The sequence below is a fragment of the Chrysemys picta genome, chromosome 10 (genome assembly GCF_011386835.1).
Source record: "Chrysemys picta bellii isolate R12L10 chromosome 10, ASM1138683v2, whole genome shotgun sequence".
NCBI lineage: Eukaryota > Metazoa > Chordata > Testudines > Emydidae > Chrysemys > Chrysemys picta.
This window is the reverse complement of record NC_088800.1, coordinates 14049056-14077031: the sequence shown is the minus strand read 5'-3', so window position 1 is coordinate 14077031 and position 27976 is coordinate 14049056. Positions and strand designations below refer to the sequence as shown.

At 47.1% G+C, this 27976-nt stretch overlaps 1 long non-coding RNA gene across 1 annotated transcript; it reads right to left on the bottom strand.

Annotated features, from left to right (window-relative positions):
- Window positions 1–1619: 1619 nt before the first annotated feature.
- Window positions 1620–27975, bottom strand: LOC135973838 (uncharacterized). The gene is made up of 3 exons (XR_010590877.1): window positions 27842–27975; window positions 5286–5401; window positions 1620–2004 (listed from the first exon to the last, which is right to left on the bottom strand). It is a non-coding gene; the product is annotated as an uncharacterized LOC135973838 (long non-coding RNA).
- Window position 27976: the final 1 nt, after the last annotated feature.

Here is a 27976-nt window from a genome sequence, read left to right as displayed (position 1 = left end):
TCTACCCCCAATGAGAAGAGTAAGGTGTAGACCCTGCAGTAACTCGACTTAAGGTACGTTGACTCCAGCTAAGTTATTCGTGTAGCTGGAGTTGTGTAGCGTAGGTCCACTTACCGTGGTAGCGTAGACATAGCCTATGATTATTTTTCCATTTTTTGACAAGTGCAACAAACGACAAACCCTTTGAGGTTTGCCCATCACTAATTTCTTTGTATAGCTCCCTTCTCTAGTTCAGTGGTTCTCAAAGCTGGTCCCCCGCTTGTTTAGGGAAAGCCTCTGGCAGGCAGGGATGGTTTGTTTACCTGCCGTGTCCACAGGTTCGGCCGATCGTGGCTCCCACTGGCCGCGGTTCACTGTTCCAGGCCAATGGGGGCTGTGGGAAGCAGCGCGGGCCCAGGAATGTGCTGGCCGTCCTTCCCACAGCCCCCATCGGCCTGGAGCAGCGAACCGCAGCCAGTGGGAGCTGCGATCAGCCGAACCTGCGGATGCGGCAGGTAAACAAACTGGCCCGGCCTGCCAGGGGCTTTCCCTGAAGCGGCGGACCGGCTTTGAGAACCACTGCTCTAGTTGATTGTTACTGGTGGTAATATCAACTCCTCCACTCACTGTTGTGCCTTTTAAAAAACAAAACTTGAAGGGAGGAGGGACTGGGGGAAGAGAAATTGTATGAATATCTGAGAACTGCATGGTGTTCAATGTATCTACATCCCAGCAATGGATGATCTGGATTGCGTGCGTTTAACAACCCTTTTGCAAACCCAGCATGGGTACCCCAAATATTTATTGAGTTAGATTTTATATTGGATTGGTTTTGGACACAGGGAAATTCAGTTCCATTAGGGCATCTTCCTTCCATCATCTCCAATCATGACATCTGCCTGTGGAGCTAGGCGCCTGGGCTTGCCTGGTTCAGACATGTGCATGAAAACAAAATCTCTAACTGCCTAGGATGCAGGGACCTCAGCGAGGCATCTTAATGCCAAGGCTGGTTGGTTAAGGAACAATCAGCTCCACTCAATATTCCTGCCAGCTGTTCAAGTCCTCCCAGTAAAGTCAACAGTAAAACTCCCATTGGCCCTAACGGGAGCTGGACTGAGCCTCAGTTCTTTATCTGTAGCCCTGGCCCAAAATTCTTTCCAACCTGAAACCATCATATTTGTTATTTTGATAGCAAGCTCTACGGAGGAGGGAGAGAGTATCTTATTCATGTGCTCTGGAGCCTGTGAGAATGCATGCATTGCATTATTAATGTACATTATTCTTAATCAGTCAATTAGGTTGAATAACAATAAGATAATACACGCAGCTCCTGGATCTTTGTAACCAAAAGCTCTACAAATCTTTCCACACCAAGGGGAATCTGAGCCTGCACAGATAGATTTGGCCGACAGTGTCAGACGATAGCGGGGATGAGCAAGTCTGAATCCCATCCAGTTTTATTTGTAAACATTACATAAATACATGACTGGAGGCATGGGAATAGAAGGATCTCTGTAATCCTGCTACGCTGTAGATTTCTCCTCAGCACGTGAGCCTCTGAGACACATTTCCCATCTACATACCAAAAAAAAAAAAAAAAAAAAAAAAAAAAAAAGAGATAAACCCAGTTATTGCCCAGACGCATTATAAAAGGGGAAGTGCCACACTTCGAAGTATGTGCCAGAGCCATCTTCAGAGCCTCACTTTCACCCATGCACTCCATTGATAAAGCAGTGGCGCACTTTGCCATGCAAAGATCATGTGATTTTAAATGATGTCCAATCAGTTTGAGCCTGGTAGTGCAACAACTCTGCAGCAGCCCGAAGCCCACAGAGTGAAGAAACTGCGGAAGAGTGGGAGTGTCTCTCTCTCCCCATTTCCATAGTCCAGCTGTCCAGACATTGTGATGTTCGTAGATGATGGGGTTCTGTTTTGCTGAACACTATCATTGCTGCTGTCTGTGTATCAGATCGTAGGGTGCAGATGCTGATTGCTGCGCTGGTAGGTGAGATCCATGCCCCAGATCTGTGGGACACAATGTAAACCCCACCCCGTAGGGCAGTGCGTGAAAAATACGTATGTGTAAATTTAAGGACTTGTGGAATGCGTCTAATGCGTTTTATCAGGGATATCTGCCCCTTGTTCAAACACTGCCAGTGGCTTAGAGAGAAAGAAAAATAAAAAGTCTCTTATAAAATTATTACCCTGTAATTTAAGTCAACAGCAGTGGTACCATGATGGAAGCCAGCAGTTATGTCACATTGTTTTATCACTATAATTACATCAAGAACACAGTTACTGTCTGGGAGCGATAAGATGAAGAGAAGCAGCCCTTCTGAAATTTTGTATTCATGGCACTGAGATTTATAGACTGGTTCTGTGTTTGGACATTACGTTCAATTACTTCCCTTTAGCTCTGGAGATCTGTGTTACAAGAGAAACACTCTCATAGGGTGTCCCCCTAACTCCATCTGCTGCCACTGGGTTCACCTGGAGCCACCAAATGCAAGGTGGCTAAGGAAGATTGCTAAGAGATGCTCTGATTCCTTTCATTTCACTAGTCAGGGAAGATGGAGTCAGTCACTGGACAGCAACTTGAAGTGCTCCACGCTCATTTCATCTGCCAAGGGTGACTCTGAGGCTCTCCCAGCCCCAGGACTGAGGAAATTCAACTCTGCTTCCATGTTACATTACAAGACCACTGGGACAACCAATGGCTGACCTTTCTTTCCAGTAGCTCACAGCCATGCCAGTTGTGGCAGCTGGGAAAATGCTTACTCAGTGGAAGATCTTGCGTTCCAAACCTTACCCTTGCTTCTGATTTCCAATTGCCCTGAGAACGCATTACCCAGAGCAGAGATTGTGAATCAGCCAGCTCTGCTCTCCTATGCCTTATCTGAAGGAGCTCCTACTTGCTTTTAGCGGTGTGGCTTGCTTGCCAATTTATTTTGGCTACCAAACTGCTAATAGCATTGTTCTGTAGAGGTGCAGAGAGGCACACTCAGGTACCTTTCCCTAACTTGTGGTATCGCCCTAGCAGCTGTCTATAAAATCTTAAATCCTCCAAACACTTGTTCACTCATCTCAAAGAGTGAATCTCGCAAGGCTTGGAGGTTCCATCATCATTCACTATCCATTTCTCCCACCTTCCCCCATCGCTTTGGAATACACAGCTACTCTCTCTGTTCAGGGGATCAATGCTCCACGTGCTCCTACATCTTGCCTGATGACTCATCTGTTTCTAGACTCTTTACTGGGGATCCCCTTATTTACTGTAAACGGTCCTGAGGCACCACAGCGTCCAGCGAATGGTGCAAGAGAAACTGGAAAGCTGCAATTGCTGCTGCTCTCAGCTGCCAAAGGAGGCTGGTTTTGTTTTTTTCCTTTTTATAGTGAAAGGCAGGACATGGCAGTGACACGCACAAAAGGTCAAATGCAGAGAAACTGTCAGACCCCAGCCATCTTGCTGGGCCAAAAGCCTTTTTTCTATCCAGTAATTCATTGTCTTATGCTTATTCGACGTCCTTGTGCTTGCACCAGACTAGCACTCAGGACCCATCCTATGTATGCACGTGAGACTCTCTCTCCTCCTGCATGTTGATCTCCTAGCATCTCGTCAGTACGTTGGTGCCCTCTATTTACATCATGAAAAATGACAGTATAATTTCCACCCCCGATACGTGTCAGTTACAGATTGCAGGCACTGCTTCCTGGGTGGAGAGGAAGTTCCGCCTCCATGGGCAAATGAACACTGTGGCTCTTCTGCTGAGAACTGCAACAAGAGAGCCAATCAGCAGGGCCAATCAGAGTGGGGACCAGGAGAGCCATTTGGCCTGGGCCTCAAGCTTAAAGGGGGCCTCAAATTTAGACACTTGTTATTCTGAAGCAATATCTTCCTGTGTCACTGAATGGGATGTCCAAAACTAGATGGTCTGCACGGATTGATGGTGTTCAACCAGTTGCGCAGTGTCTGAATTCAGCGAGAAAGGCTTTAAATGAGCTTGAATCTCTCAATCTCACTGCACAGGCTCGAACTGAACTTCAGTCTGTTCAGAAGCACATGTCCAAATTTGAATGCATTCTGATGTCATCTTTGTGGATGAAGCTACTTACAATGATCCACCAAACTCATCTGGTAATTGAAGCACGCAATGCTACACTTGATGTTGAGAGGGATAACACTGAAAGTCTTATCAATGACATTCAGCAGATTCGTGAACAATGGGATGCGATCCTGACTGAGTCCAAATTAGAAGCAGAGAATATTAGCATTTCATCTGAGTTCTCCACCAATCGCAACTTACCTACTGAATCGGATGCCGAGCAGCATTATAGGGTCAATGTTTTCCCTGTCATCATTGACTATATTCAATCAGGTCTTACACATCCATTTGAGTCACTGCGACTAATTTGTACCCTTTTGGGGTTTCTTTGGCAGTTCAACAGACTGAGTAATGAAGATCTACTTTCTGCAGCTGAACAATTTCAGCAACAGTACAACAAAGAAATCTCAAAAGATCTCAGTGACGCAGTCATCTTCCTCAAACGAATATATTCCACAAACTTTACATTGGATTGCAAGCCAAAGGAATTGCTTCAAGAAATACTCGAACTTGGACTCTCTGGGGTGTTTCTTAATATCACAATTGCATTGCGTATTTTTATCAGTTTGCCCGCATCACTGGCTTCAGGTGAACGCCCCTTCAACGTGTTGAAGCAGGTAAAGAACTATCACCATTCAACTATGGGACAAGAGCATTTGAATGGGCTTGCCATGCTTAATATCAACTGTGACATTACACGAAAACAAGATTTTTAGTAGATTTGCACAGAAACTGGCTAGAAAAGCATTTGTTAAATATAAAATATTCAAATTATGTCTCACTTTTTTTTGGTGCCTTATTTTGTTTTCATATGTCGTCCTTTTTTATTTTTATTATGGCTAGGGGCCTCAAAAGCTGGAAGTGGCCCAGGCCTCTCTGGACCTCTGAGAGGGCCTGCCAATCAGTACCATGTATCTGCACTGTGGACATCTGTCAACTAGGAATTCGACTGACACCTACTCGACTCATTTCTCACAGGGGCCACAGAGCGCCCGTCAGGTAAAAATGACTTCTCATCCACAATATTTTGCATGCTCCACCACAGACCAACATGCAGGGAAATCACAGAGCAATCTGAGCTCTGTACAAGACTGAATGATGGGAAGTTTACAGTACATTTTGCTAGGCAGGCACAATTCAGATGAAGATAGTGCCACAGAATGTAACCCCATCCTGTTTACTGACATTGTTTACTATGCTTACCACAAAAGCATGGGATAAAATATCCTCTTGTCTGAAGTCAACAGCGACAGTGCAGTTAAGGATGATCCGTCATGCCACAGAGCTTTATCACGGTAATTACATCAGGAGCAAGTTTACTGTTTGAAAAAGAAGTAAGATTACAAGAAGCAATCCACCAAAACGGCAGCACCGCCATGGCTAAGAGATACACAGCAGGGAAGAGGAATACGTTATGCGAATGAAGCTGAGACTAGATTTAACACTCCAAGGACCAAATTTTCCTTGACTGCCCCTGAAGTATTTATGAGCACATCTCCTTTCAGGCGCTCATACATGCATGTTCAATAACTAATCCTGCATGCAGGGATATTCGTTTTGCACTTGCAAATGTACATACTCCCTGACGTTAAGGACATTTCTAGAGGCCCTTAGAATGCAGGGGGATTACAGAGTCCTCCAGACACTCTTCTGAGGCAAATCAAAGTCCCTCAAAACCACATGGATTGGACACTTCATTAGTCAAGAATGGACCCATGCTCATCTGCTACTTTGACATCTCTACGTAGCACAACCTTTTTTCTTCAGGCATAATAATATAGAAAATATCAAATTGTCTCTATATAAATCCATGGTACACCCCCATCTTGAATATCGTGTGCAGATATGGTTGCCCCAACACAAAAAAAGATAGATTGGAATTGGAAAAGGTACAGAAAAGGGCAACAAAAATGATTAGGGGAATGGAACAGCTTCCATATGAGGAGAGATTAATAAGACATGGACTTTTCATCTTGGAAAAGACATGACTGGGGTGGGGGATATGATAGAGGACTATAAAATAGTGACTGGTGTGGAGAAAGTAAATAAGGAAGTGTTATTTACTCCTTCACATAACACAAGAACTAGGGGTCACCCAATGAAATTAATAGGCGGCAAGTTTAAAAACAAACAAAAGCAAGTATTTCTTCACACTATGCACTGTCAACCTGTGGAACTCTTTACCAGAGAATGTTGTGAAGGCCAAGACTATAACAGGGTTCAAAAGAAGAAGTAGATAAGTTCATGGAGGATAGGTCCATCAATGGCTATTAGCCAGGATGGGCAGGGATGGCGTCCCTTGCCTCTGTTTGCCAAGATGGGCAACAGGGGATGGATCAATAGATGATTACCTGTTCTGGTCATTCCCTCTGGGGCACCTGGCATTGGCCTCTGTCGTAAGACAGGATACTGGGCTAGATGGACCTTTGGTCTGACCCAGTATGGCCATTCTTATGTTCAGGCCAAGTTTCAAGTGATCTGCCAACAGCTCAGGTGAGGATCTGTACAACCATATGGAGAATCTGAATTTGGATCCTCCCTCTCTTAGCCACATGGAGGATCTGAATTGGTGTCTTGAACCCATTCTCAGTTTCCTCAACATGGCAGGGCATGGAAGCACCACAGAGACAGTGGTGGACAACCTGTGGCCCATCAGGGTAATCCACTGGCAGGCCATCAGATAGTTTCTTTACATTTGCATGGCCGCCCGCCACTCCCAGTGGCCACGGTTCGCCATTCCCGGCCAATGGGAGCTGTGAGAAGCGGCACGGGCCACAGGGACGTGCCGGCCCCTGCTTCCCACAGCTCCCATTGGCCACAGGGAGCTGCGGGCGGCTGTGCAAATGTAAACAAACTGTCTGGCGGCATGCCAGTGGATTACCCTGATGAGCCACGTGCGGCCCACTGGCCGCAGGTTGCCCACTGCTGCTCTAGACAGAGCTTCACAAAGCCATCCTGGACTGGAGGGAGGGTCATTTCAACTCTGACTGGATACACCCCTCCCCCCCCCACACACACAAATAAGATGGTGAGAAAATAGAGGAGATGCAAGGACGCAATCTGTCCATGAGACCCCATTGTAAAGAAGCTGTCATTGCTAATGCGAGGCTAGGAGCAATATCATTGGTCAGTTTCCTTTGTGACATTAGGAAATTGGTACTCCAGGCACCACAGCCGCCTCCCCAGTGCACCACACACACTGGCTGCCAGAGATGAAGGGGGCAGAACAGTGCACACCCCAGGCATTCAAAGAGATCTGGCCATCAGAGAGCCATGGTCCATAGACAAGCTGTGACAGGGAAAGTGGAAGGGAAAAAAAATGAGCGTGGATGGCAGAAAAGACAGCCTGATACAAGCAGGCTCTGACACCAAGGATTTTGCCAGACCTCATGTCACTACCATGGCAGAGGCACACAGAGCCAAGCTGCCCTCTGCCATGCAGGCAGCAACGTCCCAGCCTGCAGAGTTTTGGGGGGGCTATAAATCACTATGTAAACCCAGAGACCAGCACTCAGCCCCAGAGCTCCACACCGGCCACCGACAGGAATCATCACCTTCCACAGATCTGCTTCTGTGATGGCCTCATAAGCCACCAAGTACTACCAGTGGGAGCAGGGCCAGACATAGCAAGTCCCCTCCTTCCAAGGAGTCAGCCTGTTCACACGAGTCACAGAAGAGCTGATGGCAATCAGGGATCACCTGTGACTGCCCCCTGCCCTGGCTGGCTGGCAAAAGAGAGAACACCTGGGAGCCCAACTAGCAGCCTGTTGGCCCCTCCTCAGACAAAGGGGAATCTACTACCCACCCTAAGCCATTCAATAGTCAGGGCAGTACTAGAGAAACCACCGCCCCATGCTAGAGTCTTTGCAAGCCACTGCCCAGCGTCCAACCAGCCTCTTCCAAGCAAAGCTAATCCACACATGGCAATAAACGGGGTCCATTGGCACCCACCGGCTGCCTGTTTCCTGGATCCCTCCCAGGCCGGTATCAGGCCAGGGCACAGCACAGGGACAGTACTTGTTGCTATGGTGGATGACGTGCTCCTCACTTGTGACAGGGGAAAATCATCCATACCCCTCCCACTGGGACTCTTTATGGCATCTCTGACCAGTGATCACCAAATGCCCTGCCTCCAAGAAACTGCCAGGATGAATGGAAACTCCCTGGAATGGTTCAGGGCCTCCCTCTCAGATCCCAGCTGGAGCTGCAGGGGTTCAGCACCTCTGAAAACCGTGTCATGTTATTTAGGTGCCTAAGGCCATGTCTACACTAGCGAGCTTACAGCGGCCCAACTGTACCAAGGCAGCTGCCCCACTGTAAGATCCGCTCCGTGTAAAGCTCTCTCCCGGCGACATAATAAAACCACCTCAGCGAGCGGCGGCAGCTACGTCGGCGGGAAAAGCTGTCCTGCCAACGCAGCGCTGTGCACACGACTGCTCGTGCCAGCGAAACGTATGTTGCTTAGGGAGGTTTTTTTCACACCCAGGAGCGACATACATTTTGCTGATGTCAGGGTGAGGGTAACCATGGCCTAAATAGAGACTTCGATGCCTTACTCTAAGCCTCCATGTTTGCAAATTGTGGCCATACATCTACTGTGTACAGACATGCATAATGCATGCAACTGAAAGCTCAGCCGGCGCCCCAGTCTGCCCAGGGAAAGTGCCCGAGCGCCAATTTATTCTCTCACATGGCGTTTTCATTTACTTGGTGTTCCAGGCAACTCTGTGAAGGTTAGGAAAAGGCCCTTCAAAGGTGCTGCAATTTGCAGCATTAGCTTTTAGTGCTCAACCAGGCTGGCGAGCAAAGGAGGAGGATCGGGGTGGGGGCTGTGATGTTTTAGGGATGATTTGAAATGCATAGGGTTGCGGGGAGATGTTGTGCGTAAAGGCCACTTTTCAATCTCCTGTTTAAAAAATCATCCCCAGAGCAGAAATATTCCGAGTGCGTGTGGGGAGCTCGCTCGCTCGCTGGCCGGCTGCATATTTGTTTTATGAAATGCACTGCACAGCGATGTAAGATTTATGATCCAAGTTGTAGAATATATTGAGAGCGTTACCAAACTGGCCACTTTTCAAAGGCATTTCGAAACAGTAAAACCTAGATGAGAGGCCACCCCTCCCCCTGCCAGGCAAGCTCCCCTCTTCCAAGACTGCCCCAAAGCATCTCCTCACATAGGGCAGATGGTTCTGCTCCACCTCTATTAGCAGACCACCCCGACTGAGCAATGAGCATTGCTGCTCCCCTGAGCAGTTGCTTAAGACAGAATTTGCTCTGTGGGCTATGAGGCAATGCAAGTTGGGTGTTAGGTCCCTGGCGTCTGGGCTAAATTCCAACCTGGGTAATTGCATTCTGGCTATTTAAATCCCTCCTACGCTGCGCAGTCACAACTGGAAACAGTCTCCTTTTCATTCTGACCGAAGCTGTTCTATGGGGTTGCTACTGTTGCAGGTCAATGTTGTCGATAGCTAGAATACAGACAAATGATAAGGTATATAAATCATGCTTCTGGGCATAAGCCAGCCACCCGACGGGGTCAGGAACAAAACTTTCCCCGATGGGCTGGTTATTCCCTAATTGTGCATTATGGCATTTCTTGTATCTTCCTCTGAAGCAGCTAGTCCTGGGCCATTATTTAAAATAAAATACTGGACTGTCTGGGCCAAATGGACAGGCAACTCTTCGGCTCTTCAGGATAGGAAACTATCATAGCAATGTTAGGGAGGCTTATTCTTTATTACAATGATTAATTTCAATGTACTCTACTTTCTACTGGTTGAAAGTCCAGAAGGAGATAAAGGGGGAGGCGAGGGGGATAGTTTCTGTTCATTATTTGTTAGTTTTTCAAGTCTGAACAGGCATTTTCAGTGCTAAGGGCCCCTCACGTCTATGGGAGTTGGACTGTTAGCTCCATACGTCCCGTGGTGATTTCTGAGGGCGAGAGAAGATTGGAAGTGATCAGCAGTGTTGCGTGACAGGTCAAGCAGAGGTTGGTTGCTGTGCAGCTCCCGCATTATTTTTATGCTGCCAATTAATACAGCCTGAGGTTTAGAACAAGACAGAAAGGCAGCTAGTGGAGAGAGAGGCCCAGAGATGAGTGAGTAGGTGCAGGAGCAACAGGGGGGGGGGGGATTTTGCCTTCCTCAGAAGCATTTGGCATTGTTCAACAGCAGAGACAGGAGGCCAGATGAGCTGTGGTTTGTTCTAGTGCAGCGAGGACAGCAGAGTGATTGGTCTGAGGAGACGGGGCCTAATCCAGAGCCCATTCTAGTTGATGGGAGTCTTTCCATTGTCTTCAGTAGTCTTTGGAACAGGCATTTGCTTTCCAGAGTCCACTAGGCCTGTGGGAGGATACAGATGGCGTTCACCTCATGCAACACCACTGCCATTGGGACTGCCCTGCTGGACCTGAACCAGAGCTCTGTGTAGCTCGAAAGCTTGTCTCTCACCAACAGAAGTTGGTCCAATAAAAGATATTATTTCACCCACCAGATCAGGGCTAAAACAGGTTGGCAGGGCCCACGTGGGGAAGACTGACATGGGACTGCCTGTGTGATTCTTTACGGAACCAGAAGCCTTCCATATCCAGGGCTTTCAATCTGTTACTTTTCACTACTGCTATCATCTCCTAAATAAATTAAAACACAGCGAACAAACAGAACCAAGAGAGCCTCTCTCCTGAGTTTGTCTCATCCGCGCAGGTGGGATAAATCATCCCTCCTAATGTAATATTGAAAGCACTCTCTCCAGCAGGACTGTCGCTATCATTCATTAGGTGCAGTTTTGCAATTCTGCTGTTATGAACTGGAGCCATTCGTCCAGCCGCGCGACACAGGTGACACTCTCGAGCATTTTGCATCACCTACGAAAAGCCATTATAGATAAAACAGCTCGATCTCTGATATGACCTGAAAGGAGCTGACAGAGTGTTATCTTCAAAACACTGCCAGACATTTTCCAAGAGGAGTTTCACTTGAACACAACTCTTGCCCAGCTCAGCCGAGTTCCCTCTAGTGCTCCTGAACCCTGCTTGCCAGCTGCTGTGCCCAACATATCATCTGGGTTGTAGAGAAGGGACTTGTGAACAGGAAAGAGGCGGAATCACAGGAAAATGCTTTCTTAGTCACCAGCCAGTTTGTTCTGGCCTCTGGCTGTGAGACCCAGGTTCAGAGACCCTATTTCCAGGGGTTTCACATGAGACGCTCGCCAGCTCACAAGGGAAATTTGTAACCCAACTCTCCACTTTTTGCAGTTACCTGGGTGTTGCCTCATGGGCAGCTCTGATGTGAGGCTCCAAGACTGCTGTGTCGAGTCACCCCGTTGTGTGTCACACATGGTGAATAGGGGTGGTCAGATTATTCACTGTGGAGAATTATCTGATTATGCTATTTGAGAGTCAGAGCTTCCAGATTTTCTCCAAATGGTTTGTGCCAGCAAATGGCAGCCTATGGGGTGCTTGGCAACTCTTGACTACTTGTTATTCATGGTGTGTGGTTGGCCACATCCAAGCCCCATTGTATTATTTCCGTTCCCTGATTAGATCACTTACAGCTTTTACACCGGAAAATGACAATTGAGGGAGAATAAATGGCAAATTACAAACTTTCTGGTTTGAATTTTCAAATAATGGATCGTTCTGTGCTAAAGTTTGTGGAACTTTTTGAATTTGAAAAAGTTTTCTCAAGTGAATTGGTGCTTAAATGCCCAGGAATGATAAACCCTCTGGCCTGTTATCTGACTCCGATAACAGCAGAGTGAACTCACCAAGTTTGTGCCTGAATATATTCACAGACCACTTTCAGAATTATTTCCAGTCAGCTGTAGCTACAATGACACCATGTTCGCTGATTACATCAAAGGAAAGAGGAAATTAGGTAAACAAACAAAAAAGTTTCAGTGTCACAATTTGATACTTTCTCTCCCCTTCTTTCCATAGGCGGAACCATTGATTTGGGACAGAACTTGGCAATGCAAGGCCTCCCTCTTCAAAGGCTGAGCTGCCAGGACTGAATACTCCAGTAGTGCTCCAGGATCATGGCCTCACGTCAGGTGACTCAACAGCCCAATCTGATCAGGCCTGGGCTGTCCGCCTGGACCATCTAGGGCTACAGTTGCATTTGGAGCTAGGGTGCGATTCCCAGCTCAAGTAGACATATGCTAGCTCAGTGTTTCTCAAACTGGGGCCGCCGCTTGTGTAGGGAAAGCCTCTGGCGGGCCGGGCTGGTTTGTTTACCTGCCCTGTCCGCAGGTTCGGCCAATCGCGGCTCCCACTGGCTGCAGTTCGCCTCTCCAGATCAATGGGAGCTGCTGGAAGTGGCGGACAGTACGTCCCTCAACCCGCGCCGCTTCCAGCAGCCCCCATTGGCCTGGAGCGGTGAACTGCAGCCAGTGGGAGCCGCGATCGGACGGACCTGCGGACAGGGCAGGTAAACAAACCAGCCCGGCCCAACAGGGGCTTTCCCTAAACAAGCGGCGGCCCCAGTTTGAGAAACACTGTGCTAGCTCAATGCTAAAAATGGTAGCGTAACCATGGTCGCAGAACGGGCTAGCTGCCACAAGTACGTACATACCCATGGAGTCCAGGTGGGTTTGTATTCAGGATGGCTACCGTGTGTCGCCGCTCACTACTGCCCATGGCTACACTGCTATTTTTTGTGTGCTCGTTCCACCAAAGCTAGCGCAATTATGTCTACACGAGCTGGAAATCACACACCCTAAGAGAAACTTCTCTGGCTGGTGAAAGCTCTTAATGACTTGCTGAGCAGGACGTGTCTCTTCCCTCACCTGACAGGGTTGAATCTCAATGATCTCCAGCTATGGTGGTTACATAGGTCCAGTCACTGGAACAGAGGCAGGGGAGAAGGCAGTGCTAGTAATTTCAATACACCCACTGATATTTTTGCCCCCACACCTACACACACACCCATGTACACTCACTCTCACACACACACATATATAATACAGCCCTCACCCCAACGCTGTTTGCATGCAGCTAGACCTTGATCAAACTGCTCATATTTGGAGGAGTCAGCCAAGATTCAGTATGGTTGCAAGCATTGGTGCATCTTTCCCAACTAGTGCGGCCAAGCACTCAGAATAATACAGCACCAGGTGGGAGTGGAAGGAATATGCCCTCTGTTTTGCTATGTGTGCCCCCTTCTGATTCACAGCTAGTGTCTTTCTAGGGATTGACCGGCTGCACAGGGCAGTGGGTAAGTGTAGGAGGTAGCAGCGACATACATTGGGGATGCTCTCTCACTCCATCCCCAAACGCAGTCACATGGCTGTTTGCCTCTATGTTGGAACGTAAAGTCTACACCAGGGGTCGGCAACATTTGGCACGCGGCTCGCCAGGGTAAGCACCCTGGCAGGCCGGGCCAGTTTATTTACCTGCTGATGCGGCAGGTTTGGCCGATCGCGGCTCCCACTGGCCGCGGTTTGCCGTCCCGGGCCAATGGGGGCGGCGGAAAGCTGCGCGGGCGAGCGATGTGCTGGCTGCGGCTTCCCGCAGCCCCCCGTGGGGGCCGCGATCGGCCGAACCTGCCGCATCAGCGGGTAAATAAACTGGCCCGGCCCGCGAGGGTGCTTACCCTGGTGAGCCGCGTGCCAAACGTTGCCGACTCCTGGTCTACACCAAAGAGAAAGAATATCAGCAAAACTCAAGCTGAATACCTGCATAAATTTCTGCCCCTCCTAGAGCCCCTAAACACAAGCCTGGGCCCTATAGTGATACCTGGGCCTACAAATTTACCCTAATTGTGTGCTCAACTGGGAGAAGGCGGAAACAAGTTGATTAAAAAGTTACAATAAACTATAACCATGGATGCTGATGGGAAAAGGTGCAAAAGAGAGACTCCAAGACTGACTTAATCCCAATAGAAAAGCCGCCTGATATAACTCATTGTGTTAAGATCATGACAGGTGAACAAGGGAAGTGTGGGATCAGAAATCAAAGGGCCAAAATTGGTGTGTTGGAAATAAAGCCTAATTGATGAACAAAATAATGAGAGGTTGGACTATTTGCCCATCAGTCCCTTTTGGGATCCTTAAAAGAAAAGAATTCCTTAACATTAATTAATAATTCCTTAACTTAACCCAGTATCCTGTCTTCTGACGGTGGCCAATGCCAAGTGCTTCAGAGGGAATGAACAGAACAGATAATCATCAAGTGATCCATCCCCTGTTGCCCATTCCCAGCTTCTGGCAGACAGAGGCTAGGGACACCATCCCTGCCCATCCTGGCTAATAGTAACTGATGGACCTATACTCCATGAAGTTATCTAGTTCTTTTTTGAACCCTGTTATAGTTTTGGCCTTCACAACATCCTCTGGCAAGGAGTTCCACAGGTTGACCATGTGTTGTGTAAAGAAATACTTCCTTTTGTTTGTTTTAAACCTGCTGCCTATTAATTTCATTGGGTGACCTCTAGTTCTGTGTGTATTTCTCTTATTTTGTCTTTTAGAAAAGGGGATCAGACTTGAACAGTGTTGTGAGAGGCTACCGGTGTGGTGCTTCTGCTTTCTCCTGTTGATATCACTCGGCTGCGTGCTTGTGTTCCCTCTGTGTGCTGTCCCAGCTCTGCGCAGATAGCTGACACAGCAGACCCGACGAGAATCCCCAATAACCACAGAGTCTACTAAAATACAAAGGCCCCTCGGCCAGGTTTATTGCGACCCTGACACAATTTCAGTTCCCCGTAGATTACTTAGTCTACCGGGCATACTGCTAGAAAGTGCCGCTCGGCAATGGACTCAGCTCAGTGGCGGGACTTTCCACTGCCCCCTCAGCCGGACAAAGACACCACCCCAGGGACACATTCTTATACACAGGTACAAACAAGTTACACATCACTCCTGATGTATTGAGGTGCAACCCCTCTACGTAGCAAGGTACAACCCCTCTATGCAGTAAGGTGCAACCCCTCTACGTAATAAGGTGCCGCCTCACACCTTGTACCTGTTGGTTCGATCAAAACAACTCTATCCATCATTTTACCCTTTTGCCCCTGTCATTGGGATGGGTCGGCCTGTTCCATGTTATCTGTGGAATGTTCCGGTATAGTGTGTCTTGGTACCATGTTTATACTATAACTATGCTAAATGAATATATATTTCTGCAACATCAGCCCTTTCCTTGCCAACTTCTGTGAGCAGGGTCTGCCTTTTGCTCACAGCTTAACTTTGCTTTCTATGCTAGCAAAGCCTTGACCATTACTTTAGTTTGGTTCAGGCCTCATACTGGGCCTTCATTAGGCCTTTACTATGTTGCCTTCACTTACTACATTCCCCCACTTTTTGTCTTTTTAAGGGGAGGATGTTTACTCATCGTCTCAGAAAAGCATAATGCATGGACTGAAGATAACCCAGTGGGCTAAACACTTATATGGTTACCTTCTTTTATTATTCATACACTTATGCCCCATCCGTCTGTTTAGTTTGCACATTCCCTCGTACGACTGGCAGACAGATTTTATTATTTAATTATTTTTTAGTCTCTTATGGTGGGCCTGGGAATGTTAGGCCCGGGACCATGACTGAGGAATGTAGTATTATGATTGAGCTTTAGAGGCACTTTCAAATAATTAATATATATGAATTATATGGATATGGCATATATATTTGTAGTGTGTATGGGCGTATATGTATAATATGTATGTGTACATATGACACCACTTTATATTTAAGCATAACTATGTTTTTTCAGTCTGGTGTTGTACTTTGGCCTTTTTACTTTGGTGACACAGATAGAAACACACTTTTATTAGGGCAATTCTAGTAATTACTTGTCTCATCATTAGTAGTAGGCTGAGTGTTTTGAAATATTGGACTAGGGATTGTGATAGTATGTTTCACAGAGCTATGTATATGAGAAGTAAAACAGAAATTTGGAGTAGTGACACTACTACTGAGGCTTTTATATAGAAATGTATTGTATTTAGTTACTACCTAGTACTGTCCATTCATGTTATAGGTTAACTTTACTGCTAGTTGTCACCCTCTGGTTAGCTTCACTGCACAGGAAATAGAAGTGGTTAACTTTTCTGTTCTATTGGTTGCACGGCTCTGCGATACACCAGTAGTTGACATAGATCCAGTTGCTTCTTATGGATGCTGTTTTTCAGATAACCTACTGAATGGACAGTAACCAATTGATCAAATATTGCTGTGTCAGGATTTAGTATTGGTACCCAGACACTGAACAAGATTGCTTTGAATAACGTGTGCCTTAGTTAGGATGCAGTGTTACTGACCCAAATTATGACTGGTACTAACAGGCAATTTGTTTACCTAATTTGTCATTACTATGTAACTTTTTGTTTGTTTACCACAGTGTTTTTTTTTTCTTGCCTTCATGTTGTTTGCTGCCATTTGTTTGTTGATTTTTACCTGTGTGTTGGTTAAACAGTTTAGCAAGGTTATGCATATTGTAAATGTTGTACAGCAATAATACAATTCAGCAATAAGACAACAGTACAACAATAATACAGTAGTACAGCAATAATACAGTTGTTTTTACATAGTAACCAAGTTGAAATTAAATGATGGCTTATCCTGGTCCAGCTAGTGGTTTTTAGCTGATTGTTAACTTAATTGTCCATATATGGTAGATAGAGGTGTATTTAACCAGTCTCTTATTTATAAAGCACTTCATTTTTCTGTTTTTGATGCTTGGGAGTTTCTTCACTGTATACTGATATCATCTGGTGTCTTTAGGGTGTGATATTTTTTGGTGTTTTTGGTCTGTGGGATGCAACTTAAACAGCTGGTTAGTTAACATAATAAAGGGTTTTTGTTTGTTTCTTTTTGGTTTTTGTTTTTAGTAACTTAAACTTAATACATAGTTTGTTTACAATGTAATAAGACCAATGTAATAGGGACCAAGCCTTTTATAACACAAGCTATACTTTTGCAATTGTTGTATAGACATTCATTTTCATTTGAAGTGCATTACTAATATTTTTATACGAAATGTAATGCTTAATGGCTAAAATAAATGCTCACAATCTTCCATGAGAAGGTGTATTGCTTTCCCTTGCTGAACAATTTGTTTCAGCAAAGGAGTTAACAGAATTTTTACCAAGCTTTTTAGAGTTAATTTGCTTGTGATACCAATTTCACTTTTGTTAACTGTTTAGAAGCACAACTTTAACAACCACTGTTTCCCATTAACATAACATAACAAAAGAAAAGCATAAAAAATTAAACTAACTATAAAATTAAACTAAAATAAATTTTAAATACAATACTTTGAGGGTATTTGAGGGTATACTTTCAGGATGCTTTGTTATGTTTGGGAGCCAAAGGTGGAAACCTGTTGAAAACATGGAAACCTGTTGAAATTGTTTGGTTAGCTTTATGCATAAATTGTTATTTTAAAACATTTTGATTATGACATTCTTATAACTATATTTAAAAGTGTAAACAAATTTACAAAGAGCCCATCCCAGCCCATCCTGGCTAACAACCATTGATGGACCTCTCCTCCATGAATTTATCTAGTTCATTTTTGACTAGGTCTGGCTGAGGAGAATGGAGTTCAAACATGCACTTAATTAAATGTATGGGGAAAAAAGCCAGCCAGAGAAATAAGCAGATGGATTTATCAGCTGGTGAGGGGTGTGGGGAAAGGCAGATGGAGGAGATGAAGATTCTGGGTGGTGGAGTGGATGTTATTGCACACAGACAGTATTCCTTTGACAAATATAGACCCAACCTATAACCTCTATTAGCTCTATACACTCAGCTGTGTTCAAGCAGATCTGCATCCATGTATTATTCTCTAGATAACCGTAGCATCTAGCAGCCCCAGCTGAAGTCAGGGCCTATTATTCTAGGGGGCGCTGTACAGACCCATAATAAGAGCGAGACCTTGCCCCAAAGAGCAATCATGTGAATGGGCAAGTCAAAGGGTGGGAGAAAAGGAAGTATTATATGGGTGGTGCATCGTAGCTGGCAGTGTTGTTTGACCAGGCTCCCGGCTCCCTATTTATTTGTATTTGTGATAACAGACAAAAACAGCACCTATGCCAAGCACTAATCACCTTTGACGATGGTTGGAAAGCCAAGTAAACAGAAGTTATAAGCCAGCAGCAGTTTCTGCTACATAAAGCAGCAAACAATCAAGCCTTGTAGGAAAGGAAAAATGACTTCCTGAAAATTATCCCTCCATCCATCTCTCTCCCTAGGCTCCCTTTAAAAGATGAACCTTGCAGCATGCCCTTGTGGGCAACAGATGATGCTAATTGGGGCTGGAGTGAGGAGTGTGTTCCTAAGCAAGCCCCTTTCATGAGGAACATCCTGCCAGCAGCGCCCTCTCGATACTAATAATACCTGTAAAAAGCAACAGAGGGTCCTGTGCCTTGCATCTGAAGAAGTGAGGTTCTTACCCACGAAAGCTTATGCTCCCAATACTTCTGTTAGTCTCAAAGGTGCCACAGGACCCTCTGTTGCTTTTTACAGATTCAGACTAACACGGCTATCCCTCTGATACTTAATACCTGGTGTTTTTTAATCACTAGGTCTTAAAACACTTTACAAAGAGGATCAGTATCATTAACCCCGCTTTACAAATGGAGAAACAGAGGCACGGAGTGGGGTTGTGGCTGGCCCAAGGTCACCCAGCAGACCAGTGGCAAAGAGGAATAGAATTCAGGTCTTCCAAATCCCAGTCCACTCTATCCACTAGGCCCTACTACCTCCCCAAGAGCATGCCAGCTGGAGTGCCGCTGCTGGTTTGCAGTGTGGCAGCACAGCACAGGGAGAGAGGCAGGTCCCAGGCTGCTAGAGGCTTTATACGTCAAAACTCACAGGCGGCTGGCACAGATCACAGAGCATCCGTGTACTTAAGTTTACAGCGAGATCCCTTGCTTACCAAGCGGGCTGCTGCCTTCTCTGCCAGCTTCAGGTTTGCAAACGGCTTGCAATGGAATCAAATCTAATCATCACAAAGGCAAGAATCACCCTGGTAAGGTCTGCGGTGAGGAAACAGGGGCGACTTACGGAGGGATGGTGAGGGATTCTCCATCACTTGGACTCTTTACCTCTGGACTAGGTGCCTTTCTCCAAGATGAAGCAAATGAAGGAGAACCGTCCTAGCCACTGCTGAGATCTGATAAAGCAGCAACAATAGGGAATGCAACCAGACTCCCAGGTTATGAATATGGGTAACATGGCAGAGCAATGCCGTCAGAGAGCGGCACAGACACCACCCTCACCATATGTTCCAGCTGCTTTCCACCACTTGCCTCTTCCATGGTGATTGGCCACTTCTCTCTCATCCATATCCTAGTATCAGCTAAGCACTGGGGGAAAAACACTGAACGGCACAGTCAAAAAAGCTGAAAACATAAAGCCAGGTGTCAGACACTACAGGGACCTCAGCCCATTGTACCTCACTAACGCCCACTAGTGGTCTCTTGCCTACATTGCACAAGAAGGAGGGCATGATGGGTCCCTGTGGAACTCCCCAGGAGAGTTGGGGAAGAGAAGGAATTGTCCAGCATTGCCCCACAGGACCCATCCAACACACAAGAATCAAGCCACTGGTGGGCAGCTCATCCCCTTTCTTCCAAGATCTGCAGATCCATCGACAGCATTGCACAACCAATGGGATGGAAGGCAGCTGATACTGTATAGCTAATAACAGTACTGCCTCTAGAATACTGCTGCTGGTACTTCTGGTGGCATCGGGACCCTTTATCAGCACTAACTCCCCCTCCCTGCTGCAGATGGTAGCATTTCGCTAACATCCTGCTTCATTGTGTTTCACAGTGTCTACTTAGTGCAACAAGATGCTTTAAGCTCAACAGGAGCAGACAATCAATGTATACGTCTGAACGATTCATAGATATTCTAGGAGAAAGCCAAAGCATGTTTGCCATGTTTTTAAAAGACAGGGACACGATTCTCCTCTCCCTCACCCCAGTGTCACTCTACCGAAGCCAGTGAATTACACTGGCATAAAGAGCCGCTGAGATCGGAATCCAGCTCCTATTGTCTGCTGTCAAATAGCTGCTCAATAATGCAAAGAAATGAAAACAATTTGGTTTGGAAGATTGATTATGGGAGTATTGTTCATACCCCCAAAGCATGACACTTCCAATCACATCTTCATTTAATCTGTCAGCAAAGAAATTACGTTCCTCTCCTGGCACTGGGCCTGCTCCTTCCAGAGCTGCCCATGGTGCTTTACTTTATTCTGTGTCAGTTCCCGCCCCATGGTGACGCTTGGCCTATCCCCACCAGGGCTGCCAGCCAGCAACCACCTGACTCCACTGGGTCTAGAACTCAATTTGAACTTGAACATTAGCGTTCTAGATGGTCTCAGATCTCAAAGCCAGTTCTTATTTCTTATAATCAACTTTTCCCCTAAGCGCAAATACACTGCGATCGTCAGAGAAGCCGAAAGACCATCTGTCACCTGAGGATTCATTATCTCCTTCAAAAGGGTTCTCTCATTCAGCTGGATTATTTCCCCATTGCGATTAGACAATTAAAAACAAAAAGTTGTGAAGTGCAGAGTTTTAAATCAATCCCAGTGGCTCTCTCCCCTCGGGGCTTTTTCACACTTATGTTTCTGGATCGGCTAGAAATAAACACTAAACTAGGCATGTTGTATAGGTATGTGTATTATATATATATAAAAATAAAAACCTTAGGCATGTGCCATCCTCCAAAATATACCAGCTAAGCTGTCACATAGGAAACAAAGGCACATTAAAGGGCAAAGAATGCAGCTATTTGTAGACAGACCTTTAAACTCCTCCTGGAAGGGATTAGGTGGGTTTGTACAGCACCTAGCACAATGGGGCCCTCGTCCCCAAGGGGGCCTTTGGGAATACTGCAGTACAAAGAAATACATTATAATTAACAGCATACTCCTTACTGTGTATCTGAGGCCTCTGTTGTGTCTGAGGAGCGCCCTTTCCCAGGATGTTAGGGAATGGGGTGGGGGGCAGGGAAGGGGAAGAGGTGTGGGAGGAACTGAAGCCGAATAATGCCACATTTCCGTAACACTTTAGGCAACAGGAGGGCAAAGCACTTCACTGACGGTACAAACTATCCCCAGGAATCCCTTGGCCCCAGAGCATAGTACAGCAACTGTGGGGGGTAAAATGCAGCTATTGCTTAGCGCACACTGCAGGACAGTTGAGAACGGGAAGTGAGGAAGGATACCATGTCCAGAAGACATGACTGGATGAGTTTCAGAAGGCAGAATGTAACCCTCCAAACTGGAATATGTCCAAGATGCCAGATTTAGTAGCTCAACACATGCAGAGGGACACAAGGCTTTTAAAGACCATGCAGGATAAGTCCATCAATGGCTATTAGCCAGGATGGTCAGGGATGTGACACTATGCTCTGAGTGTCCCTAGCCTCTGTTTGACAGAAGCTGGCAGTGGGCAACAGGGGATGGATCACTCTATGATTGCCTGTTCTGTTCATTCCCTCTGGGGCACCTGGCATTGGCCACTGTCAGAGACAGGATACTGGGCTAGATGGACCATTGGTCTGACCCAGCGTGGCTGTTCTTATGTTCTAAGACTATGAGTGGTGAGGACCGTCAAGCTGGCATCTCCCCAGAAAGAGAATGATCATATTTTGCTGTTGCATAGCACTTTCCCTCTGAGGATCTCCAAGTACCTCTCCAGCAGTTTGACACCCCTTAGCATCATGCTGAGGCACTGGTTCAGTGGGAAATGCGTGTCGACTTGTGAATCCTCATCAGCGCTGAGGTCTCCCACTCAAGCCTGGACCCACCAGAACCCTGCTTAGTGCTTTGCTTCCGAGATGTGACGCGCTCAGAGCCCAGGGTAGTCTGGCTGCAGATTCAGTGGTGAATGCACCAGAGCTAGAGGAGTGAGATGCTCTCATATTGCTCTTGCTATTAAACGGCACACATTTGCAGCAGAACGGCCCAGGTAACAGGAAGCCGGAGGCTGGATAACAGCTCGAGAACCCAGAATGGAGTCTCTCTCCCCCTCTCCACAAGAGCATTTTTGAGGGCCCTGCTGCCTCAGAGTGCAAGTAGCACAGCAATGAGTGCTGGATTCTCTCAGCAGACTGGGAACAAAGCAATAACAATCCTAGGGCTAGCTGGTGGTGTTGTTGTTACTGAGGCTCGTTCTGTGACGAGGGAGCGGAGGAGCTGGCAGACAGACGCACGCTCTGGGCTAAGTGGAGCCAAATGAAATCATCCAGCGCTGCTGTTCCTCAGAAGATAGCAATCCTTCAGGATCTCACTGAAGCCTGCTCCAAAGCGCTACCGAGGATGGAATGCTAATTCCGGCCTACCCCAGCTCTCTCCCCACTTGTGCTTTCCAGACAGCAGCGTCCCGTGCTTGTTCGCTTTTCCCCTTCCTCCCCGAATGCTCCCCCCTCCTGAGGGGGCACACACTGCCCCCCAGTTCATACCAACTGAGTTTCTAGGACTGGAAGGGACCTCGATAAGGCTAGATTCTTCCTATTCAGCCAAGGTATGAAGCCAATGTAAATTGCTTTCCTCTTTGTTTTGGAGAAAACTCTTGGCTTTCTGTCAGGCCCAGGCAACTGCCCAGGTATATTATAAGAAATACTAGATTAGCTTCTATCTAAACAGGTGGACCGTGGTCCCTCTTATGATCTGCCCCAGGCAGGTCAGCTCGGCAGCTTCATGTCCTTTTCTGGATGGGTGAATACAGAATGGCAGCTCCCCTGTTAACTGAGCTGCACATGCTAAGAGAGATGGGAGACTAGAAAGGCACCCAGTCCAGAGGTAAAGGGTCCAAGTGATGAAGAATCCCCCACCATCCCTCGGTAAGTCGGGCCTGTTTTCTCTCTGCCGACCTCACCAGGGTGACTCTGGATAAACTCCAAGGAAGATGCAAGCACAGCGTCACCAAACACGGGTTCATAACAAAGTTTCTTCTCTGCCTTCTGTTTGGGAGGATCTTGCAATCAGGGCATGTGAAAAAAAAAAATCACTGAAATGCAGCCACTTCTGGGGTGGGAAGTGGCAGCTGTTTAACAGGGGTCCAGCAAAGCTGCTTAATAGCTTCAGCCAGGAAATGGAGCCAGGACTGACACACCCAGTTGAAATGGATGAGGGGGATTTTGGGGAGGCAGAATGCAGTTACCTACATGGCACCAAACCTTTCCTTCCTCTCTCCTATAAAAGTGCCCAAGGTCCCTCAGTGACCCCCTATGCTCATGGTCACGGTTCTACATGTCCTCTAAAGCGTAAGCAGCGCCTCCAAGACCATCCAGGGGCACTGGGGCAAATAAAATCCCAACAACCCTTCCCATGGACCCCTAATTTCTTCTTCACTTCCTCTGTCCAAGCTCTGAGCCACAGTAGCCCTGCCTTTATTGACAGGTCAGACAGGCTCACAGTGCGTGGAGTGAGACTGCTGGACAACCCCAGTTGAAATCCAGCATCCCCAGTCTTGGGGAGCAATTTTGTAACTTTTTTCATTATGACAAAAAAAAAAAATCACTTACAGCATAGACATGAAAAGCAGTGGCCCCGCAGTTCCTCTTTCATGCTTCCCCAGCCCATGTGCTACAGAAAGTCAGGTGTGGATTTGATTTAATAGTGTAACAAAACAGTTCTGCTCTCCCATTTCACATCACTTCTGGGTATTCCTACCCTGCACGGTTTTGCCTATCTTATACTCGCTTTGACCTAATTCTCACTGAGGTCATGCGGGTGTGGCAGGATTGAAGCAGGGCTGTTCTACTGCTATTTCCTTTTAGGTTTGCATTGAGCTGAGGAGTAGAGAAAAGACAGGAAACATGGGAGGGGAAGACCAACCCCTTCAACCTATGTAGCGAGTGTTGCCCTCAGAATTATGGTCGTTCAGGACTGCATGATCCCGTCACTCGTGATCCTGGGGAACAGGAACAGTCATTTTCAGGCGTGGGTGGCAGAAGATAATTGTTATGGAGCTCTGTACCAAAATGCTAAGCCAAACCCTGATAGCCAGGGCTTCCCAAATAGGGAGTGAGGGCTTTTTCACCAAAAGCCGTCTGAAGAGCAAATGGGCATGATCTAAACCTACGGGAACTTCGACAGAACCACCACACTAAGTCTAGGGAATGAATTACTAGGGAAAGGGAAGGAAACCAGACCAACCCCCTGATTTGTGGAGGTGGAGGGGGCAGAAGGACATGATGAAAAAGCCAGGGGGTAGGATTAAAGTCACCTGGAAAATGAGCTACTCCTTTGTGCCATGCAGCATATCCTGGAAATATCTGTTTGGGGGTTTACTGATGTGCTTGAAGCCTGTCTTCACCCTGCTTTCCACATGGGATTTTGCCATCTCTGTGAGGGGAGAGGAGGGAACTGAGAGAAGGGGAAGCAGCAGCAGAGAAGATCCAGTTTATGGAAATCATGAACTGTCCCTTACATCCGGTGATATTAGGTCCTGGTGGGAAGTGATCAGATACCGTTGCTACGTATGTTCCTAGTATCCAGGTTCCAATATTGCTATCGTGGCAGTGAACACACTAATGCATAGTGAGAGAAAGATCACAGAGTTTTGCCCTAGCTATGGGAAGCAGCAAATTCACATCATTTGACTGCATCAATCCTTCCCCTAGTTTTGCAAACCTCTGAGGTCACCTCAAAGTCTCCTCTTCCCCTTGGAGAAATGAGGCCAGCTCCCTTCATCTTTCCTCAGAATATGAAAGTGTTTGAAGGCAGCTGAAATGGATGCAGAAGCAAGACGGGCAAAATCAGAGCTGCTTTGGAAGTGGTTTTGTTCTTTCAAGCAAATGCAAATGCTCATTTGTAGCCACCAGCCCTTTTGAAGGGAAGGAAAAGCGGCTGCCCAAGTAGCCCTGGTCTCCGAATGCATTCCCTGCTGGCTTTGCCACAGCAGCACAACTTCAGCTCTGCAGGGGAAGTTAGAAGCTGTGAAGACAGATACCAGGGCCCCCGTTACACCAATCTGAAAACTGGCAGAGGGCTGTACAGGGTCAGAACTGCATTATCTAGTTCCTTGCCCTGTGCTAGCAGCACGCATGCACACACTCCCATGGAAACGCACTCCTGGTCTATGCCGATGATTTGCCTCATGCAAAAATGACACATTTTAAGATCTAATTTATTATTGCAAAGCCCTACACCATAATGGAAGAGCCTCTCTGACTCAGCTCATAAAAGCCTGACTGCTCTCACTGATCTCCTTTCTTGCAGAAAAAGAGCCTGTCAGGTGTGAGAACAAACTGTCACTTCAGGCTTGTGAAGTAACAGACCACAAAGAATGGGTGCCCTGGGCTCAGTGCCCTGTCCTGGTCTGTCTCTAACTCCTTTGGCTAGCCTGGTGGTAGCTTAGTGCTTTATGCCCTGTACTGCAATGCTAGAGACCTGGGTTTTCAGCTGCATCTGATCTTTTAGGCCTTGATCCATTGAAGTCAATGGATTTGGGATCAGGCTCTTGGCTGCAAGGAGCTGTGAAGGAAGCATGCTTGGTTTGGAGTGGTGAAGGGAAGTCAGGACATCTTGGCTCACTCTTACAATTAGCCCCATCTGGCTGACTGGGTCAGGATGGGCTGCAAAGGGAGATCAGTCTAGCCGTAGTGTTTGCAACCCAAACCTGCACGGAGTCTCGTGTGCACGACTGTTTTTATGAGTCCGTGAGACTGATCTTCAGGCACAAGTGGCTCAGAGTGGCATGAAGCACTTTGGATGCTTCTCCAAACTCACTGAGTGCATCTTTTATGGTTGGCCTGTCACTCACTACCAGAAAGACGAGATGCATCTTCACTGTAGCCAGCAATTTAAAGAAGTGATCCAGATGCCATAATGGCCAGCACTAAGATACTCCCACACCATAGATCAGGGGTCGGCAACGTTCAGCACGCGGCTCGCCAGGGTAAGCACCCTGGCCGGCCGGGCCAGTTTTATTTACCTGCTGACGCGGCAGGTTCGGCGGATCGCGGCCCCCACTGGCCGCGGTTCGCCGTCCCGGGCCAATGGGGGCGGCGAGAAGCGGCATGGGCGAGCGATGTGCTGGCCGTGGCTTCTCGCTGCCCCCTTTGGCCTGGGACGGCGAACCGCGGCCAGTGGGGACCGCGATCCGCCGAACCTGCCGTGTCAGCAGATAAATAAAACTGGCCCGGCCCGCCAGGGTGCTTACCCTGGCGAGCCGCGTGCCGAACGTTGCTGACCCCTGCCATAGATATTAAGGGCCAGAGTTTCTATCTGGCCTGCTTCATGGCAGCTTCTGACTTTTATTTATCTTCGTTTGCATGCACAACTGATTGCACTAAGGGATGGGTGCATTCCCAGTTTCTGCCTGCATCTTGGGTAGCTGGGCACTCACTTGTTTGATTTGCGCACACAAAAATGTGAAGGTTGTGTGCAGAAGCAGGGGAGGGTGTACATCTGCTTGCCCGTGCAATCAGTTGCATGTGCAAAAATAGGCGAGCAGAACTGTAACAAGAGCATGTGACATGTATGGATGTCAAATGTGCCTGGAATATATTGGTGTTAACGTACTATTACTTCCTGACTGAAGGGCAGAGAGGGAGCTATCACTCTGGTCCTCTCTCCATGACAACCAGGAGTTTAATCATCCCCTCCTCTATTCCAGATGGTATGCTCCTAAAGGAACCACTGACATGGGGAGAGCAACATATAAATGTGAGACACCTTGACTAAAGAGTGTCAGATAAACTGAGGCTGAAATCCACATCCCCCAGGAATGAAAGCTCTGATGCTGTTTTAGATAAGAAGCTTAGATAAGAAGCTCTGATGATTTGCATGTGGATAGATTTTCCTCCCTCTCTCTCTGGCTACCTGGAACCCCTGGGGCAGATGAACAGTGAAGAAATGCCAGAATAGCTTTCCAGGAGACCCAGAAAAACTAAAGATTCCAGAGGTTAAACTTCCTGTTAGCCCAAGAAATCCAAACCAACCAGATGTCACCCCCAATTTCAAGCTGTATATGCATCTGCTCTATAAATCAGAGGCACCGTCTCTCCATATGCCTTGATAATCTGTCTTGTTCCTTCAAAATAATGTTTCTTGCTCTATTATAAGCTCTAAGGACATGAAATGCTTATATATTATCAAAGAATGTACAGAGAAGGTTGACTAAATTTAGAGTAACAATAGGGGATTTTCTTGGCTCTCTTTCTAAATAATTGTCCCACTCTAGAAACCAGATGAATGACATAGCACAAGAAAGTAAAATGATGTGGAAAGAGATAAGCAACGAAGCAGGGTATTACTTGGAAATATTAAAAAGTTGCTTAAGGACAGGGAATTCTAACAGTCAGGGTTAAAAGTGAAATGCAGTCCCTGAAATGAAGAAAATAAAAAAACTTCAGATAAGAGAGAGGTAAAAGAAATTGACGCCATCTACTGGATATCAATGGAGTAGCAGAGAAATTGACAGCTGAAACGTGACCGCCACCTGGCAAGTGTCCAATAAAAATAAAAGGGTCTTCCCTCCCCAGGGCCGGCGCTACTGTTTTTGCTGCCCCAAGCAGCGCGCCGAATTGCTGCCGTGGACGGCGGGGGCAGTCCATGTGCCGTTAGGGCGGCACGCACGTTTCCACGGCAGCAGCAATTCGGCAGCAGCTTCTGTCTTCAACCGGAAGACAGAAACCACCGAATTGCCGCTGCTGCGGGCAGCTGAACATAGAAGCTGCCGTCGAATTGCTGCCACCGCGGAAACGCACGTGCCGCCCTAACGGCACACGGACTGCCTCCGCCGTCTGCAGCAGCAATTTAGCGCACTGCTGGGGGCAGTGTATAGGAGCAGACTTACCCCTGCGGTGCCTCCTGCTGGTCGTCTCGGGAATTAGCTCTTCCAGCATCCTGGAGCACCTCCTGCAGGCCAGTGATCCGCCTGTCCTCTGGCCCCTGTGTCCCTCCCAGACCCCAGTGCCCTTGTATCTGGGGT